Below are 18,895 nucleotides of genomic sequence, written 5' to 3' on the forward strand. Positions count from 1 at the left end.
AAAAAAAAAAAAAAAACAATTAAAGGAAAAATACTTGGCATTATGCATTTCAGATTTGATGCAACTGAGATTGTTTGGGGCCAGGGAGGCAATTCACTGAATCCAGCATGTATGTATCAGCTGATCTTTGATGTTATGGCTCATGATTATACTATACAGATACATGTTATGGATAAAAGCCTTCCACTAGCTAATATAGCCCAGTGAGCAGCAAACAAACTCTCTGTGTTTACACTTCTGTTTTTAAATCATTAGTTTGTTCTAAAAACTACCACCATCACTACCAACAAAAACAGTAAATTCTCCAACTGTATCAATAATTAATTCAAAAATAGAAATCTAAAAATAATTCTCTGTCTTATTTCATCTTTTAAATTCATATAGTTTGACATGCTAACAAGTAAAGATGCCTTAAACCATTAGGCTAGAAAAGGACATGTCAAGATCGGCCCGCTCCGTGAAAATGTGGCTCATTTCACATTCTCACCCATCTTAAGCTATGTGTGAGAATGCGTACGCACATCTGTCTGTAATCTTTCTTACTTTTTAAACCTATTTTTATTTTTTATGTTTTTTAGAGACAAAGTCTCACTTTGTCCCCCTCAGTAGAATGATGTTGTATCATAGCTCACAGCAACCTCAAACTCTTGGGCTCAAGTGATCCTCTTGCCTCAGCCTCCCAAGTAGCTGGAACTACTGCCAGCTTGTTTTTTTAGAGATAGGGTCTTACTCTAGCTCAGGCTGGTCTCTCCCGAGCTCAGGCGATCCACCCGCCTTGGCCCCCCAAAGTGCTAGGAGGACTACAGGTGTGAGCCACCACGCCCAGCCTTGTATATGTAATGTTGATCTCTTATCGCCAGAATGTCCACTAAGTGGTCAGAATTTTCCTTTTTTTTTTTTTGAGAAAAAAGGTAGAGTACTGTGGTATCATGGCTCAGAGCAACCTCAAACTCTTGGCTCAGCCTTGTAAGTAGCTGGGACTACGGGTGCCACCCACAACGCCTGGCTATTTTTAGAGATGGGGGTCTCACTGTTGCTCAGGCTGGTCTTGAACTCCTGAGCTCAAGGAATTCACCCACCTCAGCTTCGGAGTGGACTGAGTCCTAAACTTACAGGCGTGGGCCAGCACCATGTGTCCCGGCAGGTTTTTGTAGTCCCAGCTATTTGGTAGGCTGAGGCAAGAGGATCTGTTGGACTCAAGAGTTTGAGGTTGCTGTGAGCTATGATGATGCCATGGCACAGTACCTAGGGATGTGTCTCAAAAATAAATGAATGAATGAGGGAATGAATGAATAAATAAGTAAGTAAATAAATAAATGCAAAAACAGTCAGTCTACTTAGATTAAGGCCCAGTCATAAATATTCCAAATTTCTTAATATTAGTATTGGTATAATATATAGCAATACTGGTAATTTTAATACCACCACTAATCATTTGGAATACTCTGACATCCTTTCACTGTAGTATTTGTGTATTTAGTAGAAACATTAAAAAAAGTCATGCCACTAGCCAACCAAAGTCATTTCATAGTTATGATGTAATTGCAGAGTAATATTTCAGGGCTGTCGAGATCAAAGACTTGAAATATTACTTACAAAAAAAATGTTCAGGAGAGACCCCCTCTGAATAACCTTTTAAAGATCTTAACCAATAGCATCTTGTTTTCTGTTTTCCTTAGGCTTTTGGAAACAGAATCATACAAAAGATACATTCTCCAGAGGCACATGAATTAAAATTAGAGAGTAAAAATAAATAATCCTAGATGAAATTTTTCCCCTCTAAACTGTGAGAAATAGATGTACTCAATCCAATGGCAATAAAAATAAGAAAACTGTACTCAACTTGTGAATTGGGCTGGATACCAAAATCTGAAAATGGATGTTATGAAAAGCACTTTATGGTTATTGTAAAGGAAATATTTTTTTATGTGTAGAAGGTATCTGTCTAGTTTACCTTTCTGGGCTGTATAATCCAAAACTACAGGTTGTCTTTAAAAATTAAAATTCTTTCTGTATAATAAATGCCAAACTGACATATAAATTTTCCTATATCTTTGCTCAGCTATAAACAATTGATTTGGTCTGAATGGGCTGATTCTTGGGTGGATCTAGAACATTTTTTTTTTTCTGCTTGAAGAAAGGAGATGTCAAGTTGTAATTCTCCCTTGTAATCTTCTAGCTTCCTCAAGCTAGAAACAGAAAAGAAAAAAGAAAAAAAGTACTTGTACACATGTAAGGCCTTTTTTTTTTTCGAGACAGAGTCTGACTTTATTGAACTTGGTAGAGTGCTATAGTGTCACAGCTCACGGTAACCTCAAACTCTTGGGTTCAAGGGATCCTCTTGCCTCAGTTTTTCATTTTTTTAGTAGAGACAGAGGGGTTGTCTGGGCACCTTTCCCTGCTGTGGTCAGCTCTCCGTTACTGGCAGTGCTGTGGTGGGCTGCTCGGGGTGTTTCCTGCAGCATGACAGTGTAATGGAAGAGCCATTGCCTCACAACTGTGCAGCCCTGCCAAACACTGGGAATGCACATGTTCGTGTTCAGTCAGCTGCTGTCTTAAGAATCCACCCAGCCTGGTGGGGCCCATGAATGGGGGCCGGCAGGGCATATTCCCTAATGTAATGTCTTAGCACATTCATCAAAAACAGAATAAAAGCAAATTTCCCCCAGACATAAACCCATGTTGATGACATATCTCTCCTCAGAACAAGGCCGCGGCAGGGTCCAGCTGGACTCACCAGCCCCACGTCCAGGGATTTAACCATGAGGAGTGCAGAGGATGTGGGAGATAAAGTTTCTCTGTCGGGGAAGAGATTTTGAAACTGGCTTCAAAGGAAAGAGAGGGGCCTTATTGTTGAGGTTTGGGTCTCAGAGGAAGAGCCCATTCCAACTGAACACTTAACAAACCAAGCCCGCGGAATTGGAAATTCTAGACTTTCTGGTTGGGAGCACCTGGAGGCCCAGGTTTTACTGATCTCACTTCTCAGCACTACTGATATATCTCTCAGGGATTAGCCCTGGATTAGGCAAGGGCGTCTTCTCCCATTCTCTGGAGGTTTCTTCTCTGCAACCCGACCTCCTCCGCCAGTCTCTGACCATTTCAAATCCAGAGGTCATTTTCCTTCTCGCCTGGCATCTGTCTCGGTTATTGCGGGTGCAAACATGTGACTGAGAATGTGCTGTACAAACATTAGTTTGCTCACAGACACCGAGATTCCTCTCAGAGCCTAGGACGGTGCCAGCTTGAGGCAGAAACACAACAAAGGTCTGTGGAACAAATGAAACGATTAACTGGAACGGCTCTCTTGTTGGCTGATGTGTAAACTGAAATGCTTACAGGCTACTTCCCGTTTCACTACCTCGGCCTTGTTTCTGTAAGCAAGAAAAGGTAAGGAGAATGTCTGGTGAGACATGTCCAAAGAGGCAGGGTGTTAAATGAAATCTTTCCCAGAGAAAGAGAGGCTGTCATAGCCTGGGAAAAGTTTTTACCTTTTCCTTCTCTCTTGGGCTGCCTGGTTTTTATGCTTCTAGGGAGAAAAAGAGGTATTTTTCAGAAGAGCCCAGAAAATAGAGTTAAATAAAACCTGGGCCCTGGTTGCTTTTGACTAGAATCTATTGGACTTTTGACCCTTCTAATACTACCCCCCCAATTTGGGGGGTACTTTCTCACTTATGAAATACATCAAAGTGGGACAAACATAATGAAATTGAGCTCATATATTTAACAATCACACACGCTCTTAGAAGCCTCTGCAAATTTATGCCCAAGTTTCTATTTTATCTGTAACTATAACTTTGTTTTCACTAGAAGGGGAAGTTCCTCCAGCAGAGGGTAATTTAATTTTGTCAGTAACCAGACACATTCTGTTTGGATTTGGAATCCTTTTAAAATGGTAGCTTTCTATCAATCACCCACCCCAGGCATGTTTGGATTATAGCCTCTTCTAGAAAGGGGCCGCCTGCTTATTGATGACTGGGGGGAAAGACCGACTGCCTTATCTGTTGCAGCTTCCTAGAGAGAAATATTAGCGATACTCATGTGTTAATTAGCAGGAAATGGCCTGGGCACGTGGCTTCCCCCTGCCCAGTTGGACCCAATGCTGCCTTCTCTGTGAATGGCCCTTGTTGGACACTGAAGGGAGAGAATTCCAGCAACAGTGAAAACATAACTTTCCACTCCATCGCAAGAAGCCAAACACAGAAACCATATTCAAAGAGTTCTTTGTCCACAAGATAACGTTTGAATCGGAAACTTGTTTAGCCAGATTCTCTTGTTACAATTTACTGCTTCATCAGGTGGGGGCAGGGACAGACGCAACTCATCCTTTAAACAATAAGACGATTCCCACAGGAAGGTCGGCAACTCCAAATGTGTATATATATATATATTTTAAATCCTTGCTCTACCCGCACCTCAGCCTCCACTATGGAAAAATGTGCTGCCAACTGCTTGAGGGTGTCCACTGGGGAGGAGGGATTCCTTCACAAATAGCCACAGACAGGAGCGTGTGACTTTCAAGTTGAAGAGGAAAAAGTGGCCAAGAGCAGTCATATTTAGAATACCTTCCCTCCCAGGAATTAAAAGTGAGAGCAGAGATGGGAAGGATGGGGAGAATAAGAGAGAAAGGATGGACAGACATCTCCCGGCAGTACATTCCTGGGAGAACAATGGCCTTTGTTCAGAGCAGCCAGAAAGAGCAGCTTGGGAAATGCAGCCGGATCTGGGCTCCGGGCAGGTTAGAGCCTGTATGTACTCGGTGAGGTCTCCTGGTGACCCAGGGCCCAGGTGGGTGGGCCTGGAATGCAGATCCTAGAGCTGGGCTTGGGGTAGGCGTGTTGGCCCATTATCTGCCCACCTGCACCCAGAGTTCCCACTGCAAGGCTGCCAGAAGCCCCCTCCAGCCCTCCTGATGGGGGAGGGAGGCAGCAGGGATTTCCTGTCTCCCTGGATAGAGCTAGGTTGGCTAGTAGGAACAGACTGATTATCAGTCTGACTGCCCAGCTATAGCTACATTTACCAGGGGAATTGAATCTCAAATCTCCATGGGGATCAGGCTTGAGAATTCATGGTTTCTGAGGCTCCTGAGGTATTTCTTATGCTACTGTGGGAAAACCTTCTGGCAGTAATACAGTCTTTGTTTTATTTTAAACCTGCTAATGCAGGGGAAATAGCTGGGAATTCCAAATCCAAATATTGGCTAAACTTCTATGGGGCCTGAATGGTCCCTGGGGCAGACTCTTCTAGCTCACAACTTTGCTAAGACGAGTTTGGTGAGAGCCACCCATCCCCGAGTCCTTCAGACTTCTGGTCTCCCAGGAGGACAGGGACTGATAGCATCACCTGGCTTACATTTTCAAGACTTGAATAAGTCAGGTGCAGCTGATTGCAAGCTCAGGTAATGGGACTAAGATGTCACCCAGTATGCTGAAGACCTTGCTGGGGTCCCGTACCCAGCATGGCCCCCCAGGCTCCCTCCCATCACACTGCCCACGAGCGTAGGGGTGGCCCACCTGCTCCCTTCCTTGCATGACTTCCTCTCTTCTTTCCATTCTGACTTTCCTCTCCAATCCCCCTTAGTTTTGTTTCTTAGGATTTACTTCTTCATTTTCCTATTCCCCATGCCTACTTTCTTTTCTTCTTACTCCATAGGCAACTTTCTCAGGTCCTTAAAGTGGATCTTTTGGTCTCTGTGCCTTTTCTCTGTCGTGACAATGGGGCCACCATCTATGGGGAACTGTGTCTTGCTCCTTTACCTCGCCCTGTACATCTGTCTTTCTCTTCCTCAATAAACTTTGTTTCATGCTTGCCTTATTTTGGGGTGTCTGGTCATTTTTGAGCTCTGAGAGCTGAGGATCCAGGCAACTGCCTAAAGCCCCAGGATTTTAGGAGACAGCTGCCTTGAACCCCAACATTTTAGATTTCTAAGAAGCACTGGTACCCCTCAAAGTTGTGTATAGTTAATAAACTTTCTTTTTCTTGCTAAAAACAAAATAAAGTGGATCTTTTGGTTTGTATATGTTCTTGCCTAGAGATATTGTTGTCTTGGTCATTGATTCAGCCAACAAGTTATTTGTTGAGTACCTACTGTGTGCTAGGCATTTGGGGGGATATATTAGTAAACCAAATTGGCCAGGATCTCTAGATCTCTGGAGTGTGTATTCTCTCTCTCTCTCTCTTTTTATAAAGACAGAGTCTGACTCTGTTGCCCAGGCTAGAATGTTGTAGTGTCAGTCAAGCTTACAGCAACTTCAAAGTCCTGGGTTCAAGGTATCCTCTGCCTCAGCCTCCTGATTAGCTAGGACTATAGGCTCTGCCACAATGCCCAGATAATTTTTTCTATGTTTTAGAGATCAGGGTCTTACTTTTGCTCAGGCTGATTCTGGCCTTCAGAGTTCAAGGGATCCTCCTGCCTCACCTTTTCCAAGTGCTAGGATTACAGGCAGGCATGAGTTACCATATCTGGCTTTCTTTTTTTTAAAGACTGAGTCTTACTCTGTCATGCAGGCTAGAGTGCCATGGTGTCAGCCTCACTCACAGCAACCTGAGACTCATGATCCTCCTGCCTTAGCCTTGTGAGTAGCTGGGACTACAGGTGCTTGGCACAATGTCCAGCTAGTTTTTCTATTTTTGTAGAGATGGGGTCTTACTTTTGCTCAGGCTAGTCTTAAACTCCTGACCTCAAGGGAGCCTCCTGTCTCAGCTCCCCACAGTGCTAGGATTATAGGTGTGAGCTACTGTGCCTAGCTTGGAGTGTGCATTCTTTTTTTTTTTTTTTTTTTGCAGTTTTTGGCCGGGGCCAGGTTCGAACCTACTACCTCCAGTATATGAGACTGGCGCCCTACTCTTTTGAGCCACAGGCGCCACCCTGGAGTGTGTATTCTAGTGGTATGAAACACAATAATCTATAAACATAAAATTTTTAAAAAAATTATCAATATGTTAGAAGCTGGTAAGTGCTATGGGAAAAATAATCCAGAAAACGGCATCAGGAGTGTTGGGAGGGAAAGGGGAGGTTTGAGCAAGCTGCAATGTTAAATTTTCTATGCCTGAATTTTTAATGTACACAAATGGTATTACTACATATCTCATTTTATCTTTTGCCTTTTTTTTTTTTGCTTTAGCACCAAATTGTAAAGATTTATCCCAACTGCTATAAGTACATTTAGTTTGTGGCTTCTAACTACTGCATCACACTGTATCACACACTGTTTACCACACTTACTCACTCTCCCAGGGAGGGAAGCTCAGATTCCTTCTAATTTCCCATGCAATCAGCATTATTGTAGGCTAGAAAATGTAGCTGGGATTTATATCTGATGGAAGTTGCCATGTTACAAATTCTACCTGTATGTAATTTTACCAGATGCGCCAGATTGCTCCTCAGAATTCCTGCAACAGCCCACAAGGGTTGCCATCAACAAGGGTCCTACACACCTACACCCCTGCCAACACTTGACATTACCCAGCTTCCTGAGTTTTTTGTCAGAGCATTCTGGCTTCTGTTATCGCCTGTCTTGCTCAGGTAATGTTCTGTCACTGCTTGCCATGGCCCTGTCCTTTCCCAGCTCGCCTGGGCTCTCATTCTCGTATCACCCCCTCTACTTCCTCAAGACTGCTGGCACTTCTTGTGTACGTGGCTGGGCTATCTGTTTTTCTACCTCAAGGTTCATTCATTCCATTTGGACTTCATAAGATGAGGTCAGAATTCCCACCTCTTAGTCAGCAACATAGTATCCTAAGGACTATCCTACCCTTCCCTGGTGTAAGAGTTTATCTCTTATTCCCCATTGTCCTGAAGTGTGACCCTGCAGGGGGCCTGAGGAGGTTTCCTATGAGCTGTCTCATCAAATCTAAGTCTCACATATGGCTTTAAGACCTTCAACCAACTCGACCTGCTCTTCCATCCCACTTGAGTCTTTGCACATAGTCTTCCCTCAGCCAGAACCCCTCACTGCCCCTTTACCTAGGTAAGCATAACTCCTCTCCATCTCATCCACTGTCTCCCCAGATCTCAGTTAGGTGCTCTTCCCGTGCCTCAAGTTGCTAGCCTCCAGCTCTTTGAGGGAGGGACTGTATCTCATCCATAGTTATGGCTCCAGGACTCTGTGTGACACACAGCTCAATCAATATTCATCAACTAAGAGAAAGAAGGCAGGAAGGAGTGGGTGAGCAAGGCTTTCAGTCTCTCACACACAACTGTTGCCAGCGTCAGGTTTTCACGCCCACTTGAAATACTTCTCTCCTTGTTTTAGTTTGCTCAAGATAAACTGGGGAGCTTATAAACAACAGAAGTTTATTTCTCACAGTTCTGGAGACTGAGAACTCCAGTATTAAGGTAGCTGCAGTGTGCGGTCAAGGCTCGCTTTCTACCTCGTGGACAGCACCTTCTTGCTGTGTCCTCACGTGGTGGAGGGGGTCTCTCTTGGGCCTCTTATATAAGGGTATTAATTCCATTTGTGAGGGTAGAGCTGACCTAATCACTTCCCGCAGGCCTCACCTCCTAATACCAGGGGTACAGATTTCAGCATATGAATTGGGGGTGGGCAGGATGGGGGGACACAAATTCAGACTGTAGCGCGGCTCTATCCATTCATTTGCTACCCTTTTTTTGAAAATTTAGTTTAAAACCCAGGAATCCATAAGTCTTATCCACACCCCCAATCTCCAACTGGATTGCTATTTCTCCTTTGGGTGTGTGTGTGTAACTCTTGCTTTTTTCCTGTCACCTGCCACATTCTGTCCTTAAACAGTGTCCTAAAAGTTTTCTCAGCAATTCATCCTCCCATATACTACATCACTCATAACCATAACTTATAACAAATTCATCGCTTTAATTCTTAACTAACCATTCATCTATTCGCCCAGGTTATAGTACCCAGCCTTTTGTGGAGAAACAACCCTTCCTTCACTTTCAGTGCATGTTGAGGGGTGGGAGGGAAAGAGCACAGGACCTGATCCTCACCCAGTCGGATCATCCATTCCCCAGGCCATAGCGGTTGGTGGAAAATGGGCATGTAACCCAGGCAGACCCAGTGAGAGGCAATGGGACTTTTGCTGGACTTAAGTTGAAGGGCTGTGAAGTCTAGAGATTTAGCAGCATCTTGTCACCACGAGGACAATACTCATCTGATTAGGAAGACAATCCCACCCACAGAAGCTGACACTAGAGATGGGAAGAGAGAAACTGGTCCTGAAGCAACCCTATTCCTGGAATTTTCAGTACATTAGCCAAGGCTATTTTGAAATCATAGTAATTCATTATTTGATATTTAAATTTAATAGTCAATGTTTAACATTGGATAAAGGATAGAATATTGTAGTGGAGAAAAGTACTGGACCAGGAATAAGGGTTTTGGACAAATTCATCCATTAGCAAGTCGTGTGATCATGGTCCAGTCATTGTATCTCTCTGGGTTTCAAGAGCCTCATCTGGGCAATGAAGGAGCTGGAGAAGACTGGGGCTGACATTGCACCAGAACGCACTTGCCCAAGGTTCCAGTGGCCTTCTGATCTGACATGGTGGCAGTTAAGTATCTTAAATCTGGACAAGATCATCTCAATATTTTTATACATGTGTCATTCTATGATTGTAGGCAGGGAAAAATCTGATCCTTATAATCCCTGATACTCTGATCCAGGCATACTTTGTGCAAGGTGCAAGATGAAACATGTTGTATTAAAACCAACAAATAAAGTATTTGTGCTCCCCATAAATTATTTTGGTCCTTACAGAAATATTTAGCTTCAGCTTGCCTCAAAAGTGCCTAATTTCGGAAAAAGAGAAAAAGATAGCCTAGATCTCAGCCTGTAGTATGACCTCAGGCATGTAATTTGTCCGTCATTACACTGTGGGTGGAGATGACAGCGGCTAATTCATGGTGACATCAGTAATCAAATTGTGAAGGGTTTTTGTTTGTTTTGTTTTTGCTTGTTTTGTCTGGATTCTGAAACTTTATGGATTTTCTCCATCACCTATTTAGACTTTTAAAACTTTTTTTTAAAGCAGTATTTAGCCCTATTTTTAATATTAGAAAAATCACACAACCTTTGCCCTTCAATTCCCATTAATATTTTTCACTGCTGTCTTTTTTTTTTTTTGCAGTTTTTGGCCGGGGCTGGGTTTGAACCCACCACCTCTGGTATATGGGGCTGGTGCCCTACTCCTTGAGCCACAGGCACCGCCCTCGCTATTGTCTTTTAAGTTTAACAATATAATTCTCTAAGTAAGTTAAATATTTTTAGGCTGACTTGTTTCAAGGTAGCATAGAGAATATGCCCATCAGTAATAGAATTCTTTTTTCTTTTAGAGGTGGAGTCCCAGTATGTTGCCGAGGCTGGAGTACAGTGGCTATTTATGGGCACTATCATGGAGCCCTCCAGCAGTATATAAGGAAAAAATTTAGATTGTAAAAGAAGGAATTGTCATTTATACAGAGAGACACTAACGTGTGCAAACAACACAAAATAGAAACAAAAACATTTTAAAGAGCCGTAGTCCCAGGTCTGGGCGGGCACATGGCATTATCTAATAGCCTAAGTGGCGGTTAAGTATGTCTTGGGACTCCTTAGTCTTAATCCTGGGGAAAAGCTGCTCAGCCCAGTTGATTATAGCCCAGCTGTGCCTGAGGTCACAGGTTCCTGCTCCACGTGAGCCTGTTAGCTTTGTTTCTGCCACAACCCCAGATCTGTGGCTTTTACCCCAGCCAGGCTCCCCTGGTCAAATGTGAATGTGGCCTCCTCAGAGACCACTTAAGAAGAGATGAATGGATTTGCACAGAACCATCACTGGCCTGGAAAACCACTCAAGCCAGATGCTATGTCTGAAGACCACACAATCAATAGTGAGGGAAAGTGTGATTATGTGGAAATGGGGTGGGGGATGGTGGCCTCATGGTGGCACAGTTTGGACCTCATAGATGATGCCTGGTAAAGGAAAATCAGCTGACTTACTTTTACCAAATCCATATAAAGCTCAGTGGGCACAAACCAATTTTATTTTTCTCAGATGAAAACAGTTTTAAAATATCCCTGAGACTCTTAAATAGGGTTTTATTTTTATTACCTGAAATGTGTGCTCTGGTATTTCATGTGCTTCTCTAAGGTGCCACATCTCCCTTTCATAGGTAGAGAAAGGTGAAGCAGAGATGGGTCACATGACTTATCGAGGTCATACACGTCAACCCCACCACTCAGACTCCAGCTGTCCTCATGTCCACAGAGATGCTTTCTCCAATGAACAGTGCTTTTAAATGCTTAGATTCCACTTGGTAATAGACTTTCCCTGCCATTGGGTAATAGAGGAAATAGTGGTTGCTTTGAAGCAAGAAGATATGAATGGGGCCGGGCATAGTGGCTCACACCTGTAATCCTAGCATTTTGGGAGGCCAAGGTGGGTGGATTGCCTAAGCTCACAGTTTCTAGACCAGCCTGAGCAAGAGTGAGACCCCATCTCTACAAATAGTTGGGCATTGTGGTGGGCGCCTATAGTCCCAGCTACTTGGGAGGCTGAGGCAAGAGAATCGCCTGAGCCCAAGAGTTTGAGGTTGCTGTGAGCTATGACACCACAACACTCTACCTAGGGTGACGAAGTGAGACTCTGTCTCAAATAAATAAATAAATAAATAAATAAAATAAACAAAAGAAGATATAAGTGAGAGGAATCAGAAAACATTCTGGGGCCTCTGTTTTTCCTTTGTCTTCAGAAAGAAGATTCTATATCACATTCAAAGAAGAAGGGCATTCAGAGACAAGCCCTGACTGCTGTGGCTGACTAACTAACAGGTCACTCGAGTTGTAGGTGGAGACGCAGCATTTCCCAGGCACATTATAACTGGGATGTGAGGGGGCGCACAGGGACCTGGATCTCTCACATGCAGTTTGTTTACCAGCTGTGGCAGGTTCTGTGGAAGTTGAAAAAACAAAAACAAAAAACAATTTCTCTAAGTTAGATCAGTCCAGGTAAAATGGTAGCTAAAGCTTCTGCTATTCTGAATCTCAGGGGCTCAGCCCAGGCACTCACAGGTCCTAAGATCAGCATCAGGAAAGAGTAGATAAAAAGAAAAGTTTTTTACTGTATAAAATTTCAGATCTGTGCAACCATGGATCATGTTTTACCTGGTTATGTGTGAAGTCTCCATGCTACTCCCACAGTCAAGCTGGTCACAGATCTGACCGGGCATTTGCACCCTGCAGGGAACTGAAGTGAAGAGTTGTTGAGGCCTCCACCAAAGATTATGCCAGGGGGGTAAGTCTGTGGCCAAGCTGCCTTCCTCTCCCCTCAATATGACTCTCCCCTGCATGTTTATGACAATTCGGAAGGTGATCTCACATGTCAGCATGAGCTTTCCGGAATATATGCATCTCATATTCTGGAAGAGCAGGCAGTGGGGGTGAAGGTGACACAGGAAATCTTTCTGGAGGCTCTGAAGCCATTCTGGTTTTGGAGTGTCCCCAGCAACTCCCACAGAGGCAAGCCTTTCACACTGCCTTTTGGAGAGGCTGGGCTCAGAGCAAGCCTGCCTCAATTTGCTCCCACCCAGCTCCCTTGCTGTGGGGCCCTGTGAGAGGACCAGGGCAGCGCTTTAGGGAGGATGTGAGGAGAATGCGTTGTCTGAGGGTTGTGGGCACCAGGCTGGCTGGCTGCCACGGCGCTGTCTGTCAGCAGGCTGGAGGATGACTTTTCATCTTAGTTTGCTCACAGAGCCAGGGAGGCTGGGTGCCAGGGAGATTATTTCATCTGTTTGGGAAAAGCTGAGTCCATCTGGCCAGTTCTGTGGCCTGTGGCCTCTCACCTAAGGCACTTTCCTACTACTGGACATGGACCCCACTGGCCATGCTCTAACCCACAGGAAATGTTGGCCCAGGAAGTAGCAGCCAGCGAGGGCCGTCCAGGGAGTGTGTGTGTGCTGGACAGACCCTGCCATCAATTCTCCACCCCACAGACACTGGTGAAGGATCTCCCTACTGGAACATGGACCTTGAGCTCTATCATTATACTCTCAGGTAGAATTGTCAGGAATGGTGGGTCTAGTATTCTCAGGCCTGAAGGAGCCTTGCCTCCTGTGCAGCCCCTTGCTTTCTTGCAGCTGAGGAAGCTGAGGCTCAGAGATCATTGCATCACCTGAGGTCATGCAAGACAGCCAGGCTCCCCCACTGCCTTGTTGTGTGGCCTTGAGCTTGTTACTCAACCTTGCTGGGCCTACTTCCTTACCTCTATAAAGGAGGCTAAGAAAAGAATCTAGTCCACAAGGCTAATGTAGAGTTAGATGAGACAATCAATCCAAAGGCTCATCACGGGGCCCTCTGCTTATAGGAGTTCAGTACAGTCCATCTCCATTTCAGAAACTGCGTTACTCCTGTTTAATTATCACCATCCTGTTAACTGCAATTGCGTGAAGACTTTGGGAGCTAGAGCTGTGTAGCTTATGCACAAAGTGCCTCAAATATCACTATTGCCTTTCACCCACCCCATTTTCTCATGCGGTAGAGAAAGCAAATCTTTCAACCCTTTTACTGGATGAGATAAAACTTGAGGCAAAGACAGGCTTCTACTTCCCAGTGCCCCTGTTCTTTCCAGCTCCACCTGCTGCCAATTGGAGTATTCCTGCTGGTGACTATTCCAACTATGTGGGGGCTGACTGTGGGAAAGAAGAATATCCTTCACCTCCCCAAATGAATGGAAATCACCTCAGTATTCTTACTCTTTTCTGTTTGTTCTTGAGTTTATCCCAGGGGCTAGGGGCTGGGGGCTGGAGCTTCCTCTGGCTGCAGAGGTCTGGATCTGAAGGAATGGGGAGAATGCATTTCCCAGCTCTGGGGCTGTGGCCAGTGGCAACTTTAACAGCAAAGAATCACCATCAATCGTGTTGTAGTGGCTGAAGGGATTTATGGACATTTTCTGTGAATCTATGGACACAGACTCATGGATACAACCCAGGAGAGCTGGGAGGAAACACAGTGGCCCTTGTTAAAGGGGAAGAATGAGTTTAATGTATACAGGGTGAGGGTAAGGGGCGCTAAGGGGAAGACAGAAGGAAAGGAAGCGCACCCTGTTAAATATTTACAATCTGAGGCTCTGGCCCTGTATTTCCAAAGGTGGTGGCAGGAGGGTGATTTCTATAATATATTCCTCCCTGGAAACCTACCTTGCATGAGAAAAGTGCAGCAACACAAAACATTGCTCATGAATATTAACCAGTAAGCTTCCCCTGCCATTTGGAAACAGGGGCTGGTACTCCAGCACTCCCTTCCCAGCCCCCAAAGGCAAACAGCCCCCGGGAAGACCCTGCAGCCAGCTCTGAAGCTGAGAGAGCAGGAGTCTTCCTGGCAGTGGGGTCAAAGGGCACAGCCAGGGGAGGGGTCACCTTTGTTTCCACTGTGTGTTGGTGAAAGCTAAACCTTTATGGAACTTTGCTAGCTGCATTTTGGGGCTGTTTAGCTGCAAAAACAAAAGGCTTATCCCCCCTTCTCCTTTTGGGTTTTGTCCTCCACTGACAGTGGTGACATATGTAGGTCTGGAGTCTGTTAGGAAACGCCTCTCCTCCATCCTCAGGAAAAGAAAAGATAGGGTCTTAGTTACAAGAGATCCCGATGTTTGTAAAGCCAGCACAACATTATCAATACTCACTGTTGCGTCTATCACCTTTTCAACAGAGAAAGGAAAATGGAGAGAAGTGTGGTGTGGTGTATTGTAACCCACCGTGTCTATACAACTGGTTAGGTTTCCTGAGTCATCCTTACATCAGTTCTAAGAGGTGAGATTAGGGTCCCCTTTTACAGATAAGAAAACTGAGGCTTATAAGAAACTTTAGCAAGGTCACAGGGGTATTGGAGAGGCAAAACTAGCACTCTAACCCAAGTTTCTGTCTCCAGTGACAGAGACCTTCTCATTAGATAAACTAAGTAACATGATTTAACTACTCTGGGTCTCATTTTCCAAATCTGTAAAAGAAGGCTGTTTTCTAATTTTCACTTAAATTTCCCTGACTATTCTCTTACTTTGGTCTTTTACAAGAAACAGTTTATCAAAAGGGCATGGGGGTAGTGTCTGTGGCTCAGTGAAGTAGGGCACAGCCCCATATACTGAGGGTGGCGGGTTTGAAACTGGCCCTGGACAACTGCAACAATAAGATAGCCGGGTGTTGTGGTGGGCGCCTGTAGTCCCAGCTACTCGGGAGGCTGAGGCAAGAGAATCATCTAAGCCCAAGAGCTGGAGGTTGATGTGAGCTGTGATGCCACAGCACTTTAACGAGGGTGACAAAGTAAGACTCTGTCTCTAAAAAATAAATAAATAAATAAATAAGCCCAAAAGGATATGGGAACAAGATAATAACCATGGGAAGAAATCAAGTTGTATATGAAATCAAGCAGTACTGGGGACTTTTCTTTTTAAGACAGAGTCTTACTTTCTCACCCTTGGTCAAAACTCACAGCAACCTCAAACTCTTAGGCTCAAACGATTCTCTTGCCTCTGCCTCCCCAGTAGTGGGACTACAGGCCAGGTGCGGTGGCTCAGGCTTGTAACCTAGCACTCTGGGAGGCAGAGGCAGGTGGACTTGAGTTCAGCGGATTTTATATCAAGTCCTCAGTGTGGTGACAAAGATGGGTTTTGTTTCCATTCTGTTCTCAAATACCAATCAAGATGGTTACAAAATCAATTGGGAATATCTCCACAAGGGTTCTCTGGCATCAAGGATGGAAAAGCTGCTGCTAGCATTGTTAGGGGTCTAAAAGTAGGTGATTTGAGTAAAAAAATACAGTCCTGTTTTTGTCCCCATGATATTGTTAATGAAAAGGTGACTATGAGGTATGCCACTGGGCTCCTGTACATGCCTGTACTTTAAGGAGTGTGTTCATGGCAGGGATTTGGAGCAGAAATTTGTAATTGGGCCTTTTATAAGGTACAAGTCACTTAGGACTTAGTAATGCCTAGACTCAAATCATCTTAGTTTTTAGTTCTTGGATAGAAAGCTATATCTCAACTTACACAACCTAGACAAAAGTGTTCTGGTGACTTTTGGTGGCTGGCAGGATATGTGTTTAGTGTCTTGATCCAGCCACTATTGTCCCAGCTAGTGTGGATGTAGCAAAGGGAGAGGCCTGCTGCTGTGACCACTCACCGTCCTAAGCAGAGTGTCTGGGTGGAGCAATCTAAGGGTGAGTTCTCCCAGCTAAAGTCTGAAAAGCTCAGGTGCCCTGTCCTGGTAGAGAAGTGAGCCCTATGTCACTGAGCTTACCACCTGTGTCTCTGTGGTGTAGAAGAGACCAGAGGGCATCAGGCAACCAACCCCACTAGACGGTTACTTCATTTCTCTAGATTCAAATCTGTTGGGAGTGTGACATCATCAGAAAGGACTCCAGAGGTGAGCACTGTGGGAAAGTTTCTGTTTTACTCACCACTTCTGTAATAATGATGATGAGGCAAAGATAACAGAGGTGGGATAGTTAGGTTAGCAGGCTCTGGAGTAAGACTCCCTGGGTTCCAATTCTAGCTCTAGGGAAGTTACTTTACTTCAGTGTATCTGTTTTTTTGTTTTTTTTTTGAGACAGAGTCTCACTCAGTCGCCCTGGGGTTGAGTGCTATGGTATCATAGCTCACAGCAACCTCAAACTCTTGGGCTGAAGTGATTGTCTTGCCTCAGCCTTGGAGTAGCTGGGACTACAGGCACAACACCTGGTTATTTTTTACAGACAGGGTCTCGCTCTTGCTGCTCTTGCTCAGGCCCGTCTCAAACTCCTGAGCTCCAGCAATCCACCCACCTCGCCTCTCAGAGTGCTAGGATTACAGCATGAGCCACTGCACCTAGCCACCCCCCTTTAAAAAAATTTGCAAAATGGGGATAATAATGTTCCTACCATAGAGGGCTGTTGAGGGGATTAAGTTAAATGACCTTCACAGTTCATGGCACAGAATGGGTCCCCAATTCAGTAATTATTGCCACCTTGGCATAGGTTGAGAGCATCCCTTCTCCTGACACCTGGTCAGGACCACACACTCTCCTCTGGCTATAGAATATGGGAGAATTGCTCATGCTTTGTTTATTCATTTTCTTCAGAAATGTAGGACAGTTTAGTCAGGCCCCACCTGGACTGACCCTCTTTGAGTTTGTTGCCAGAACACAATGTTCCAAGAAAAGCCTTGTGGGGCATATGGGTCTGCTCTTTAACAAGCAAGCTCTGTGCAGGGGTCCAGGTGGAAGGATCTTTGATCCTCCGGGAAGCCAAACTCCAAGCAGCTCTGTAGGGTACAGCCAATGGAGGAAGCAGGCTCTGTGTCCCCACATTTCCTGAACCCAGAAGCTAGCCAAAATCTGAGCAAAATTATTAGAAAGAGTTGTTCTTTTCCCCAGATTCTATTCTCAAAGAGGTTGGGGACCCCAAAATGGGAAAGAGCCATTGGCAGAGAGGCAATTGGCCTAGAGCAGCTGGGAAGGAGAATTTGGGTGAAATCCCAACACAGCCCTGGCCAGGGCTCTGCTGGGGGACAGCCACATGTGAGGACAAGATGTGGGGCTGGTGCTCTCAGAAAACAACCACCTTGTCTCCTGCTGACAGGTAGTCAGGACAAAAACCCAAGGATTCTGCTGTGATTTAGTAATTCGACTCTAATTAATACGTTTGCTAATGGCTGTTCCCTTTTTAAGGTCCCAAATTGGAGATCAGAGTGGATATAAGTTTCTGCTAGTGCTTTGGATACTTAGAAACTTAGAAGGCACTGGCTCCATATACCAGAGGTGGTGGGTTCAAATCCTGCCCAGGTCAAAAACTAAAAAAAAAAAAAAGAAGAAGAAAACAGAAGGTATTGATTTCTTCCTGGGGTAGGGAACTTCCTTCTTTCAGCAGTTTACCTTGAGTCTCTTCTTCACCCCTCCTCCTTTCTTTGGGTCTGTCCTTTTTCTCAGCAATGGTAACTGCAGACAGTGACAACCGCAACCAGTACTATTTACAGGACAGGGGTTGTGTCGAATGTTTTCTAGTCATTATCTAGGTTAATTTTAACACCATTCTTCAAATATAGGCGTTGTTACTATCTTATAGACAAGGAAACAGAAGGTTAGAGAAGCCCATGGCTAGCACACAGATGAGCCTGATTCACAAAGGCCCTCTAACCTGGACATCTGTGTATTGTCCTGCCACCTTCTGCTTCAGCCTACATCATGCACTGGTAAGAGTGCTCTCTGTTAGGGTCTGTGCTAGAGAAAAATGCAGAGGCAGGGTGTAGGCAACAGGACAGCTTTGCAGAGGGTCTCCGTGTGTGGTGTTGTGCTGTGTTGGGAGGTATGTGCTGGGGGTTGTGTATGACATAGGAGAGCATGATTCTGTCTCATGCTTGGTAGGTCACTCCTTGGCTGGAGACTTCACTCCTCCTGCCAAAGTCCCAACCCTTTGCTGCCACACCCTGCCCAGACTGAAGGAGAGAGAGCAGTTGGCTTTGATGTAGGCCTAAGACAGGCTGCCAGGCTTGGTGCCTGGAAGTCAGGCAAGGGGCTCACAGCAGGGCTTAGGGCACAAGTGTCTCGGTGTGGGCTGATGGCTTTCTAAAGCCCCTGCCATGGAGCAACCCCTGTGCTTATAAATATTCAGGAAATGAAGGATTTGCTCCAACCTTGCTATGTATAGCCTGTTAGAGAGACATACGTTTTTTTACATATTTAAAAAAATCAGATATTACTACAAGGGTAATACAAGGTTGCTAATGCTTACATAATGCATACTATGTATCAGGTACGGTTTTAATTGCTATACATGTATTATCTAATTTAACCCTCCCAACAACCCTAAAGTCATTCCTTTTTCTGATTTTGTAAATGAGGAGCCTGAGGCACAGAGATGTTAAGTAACCTACTCAAGCTAGCACAGGTGGTAAGAGGTTGAGACAGGTTTCATGAACCAGGCA

This window comes from Otolemur garnettii, unplaced genomic scaffold (assembly GCF_000181295.1).
Source record: "Otolemur garnettii isolate 467f Iridium unplaced genomic scaffold, OtoGar3 scaffold00013, whole genome shotgun sequence".
Classification (NCBI taxonomy): domain Eukaryota; kingdom Metazoa; phylum Chordata; class Mammalia; order Primates; family Galagidae; genus Otolemur; species Otolemur garnettii.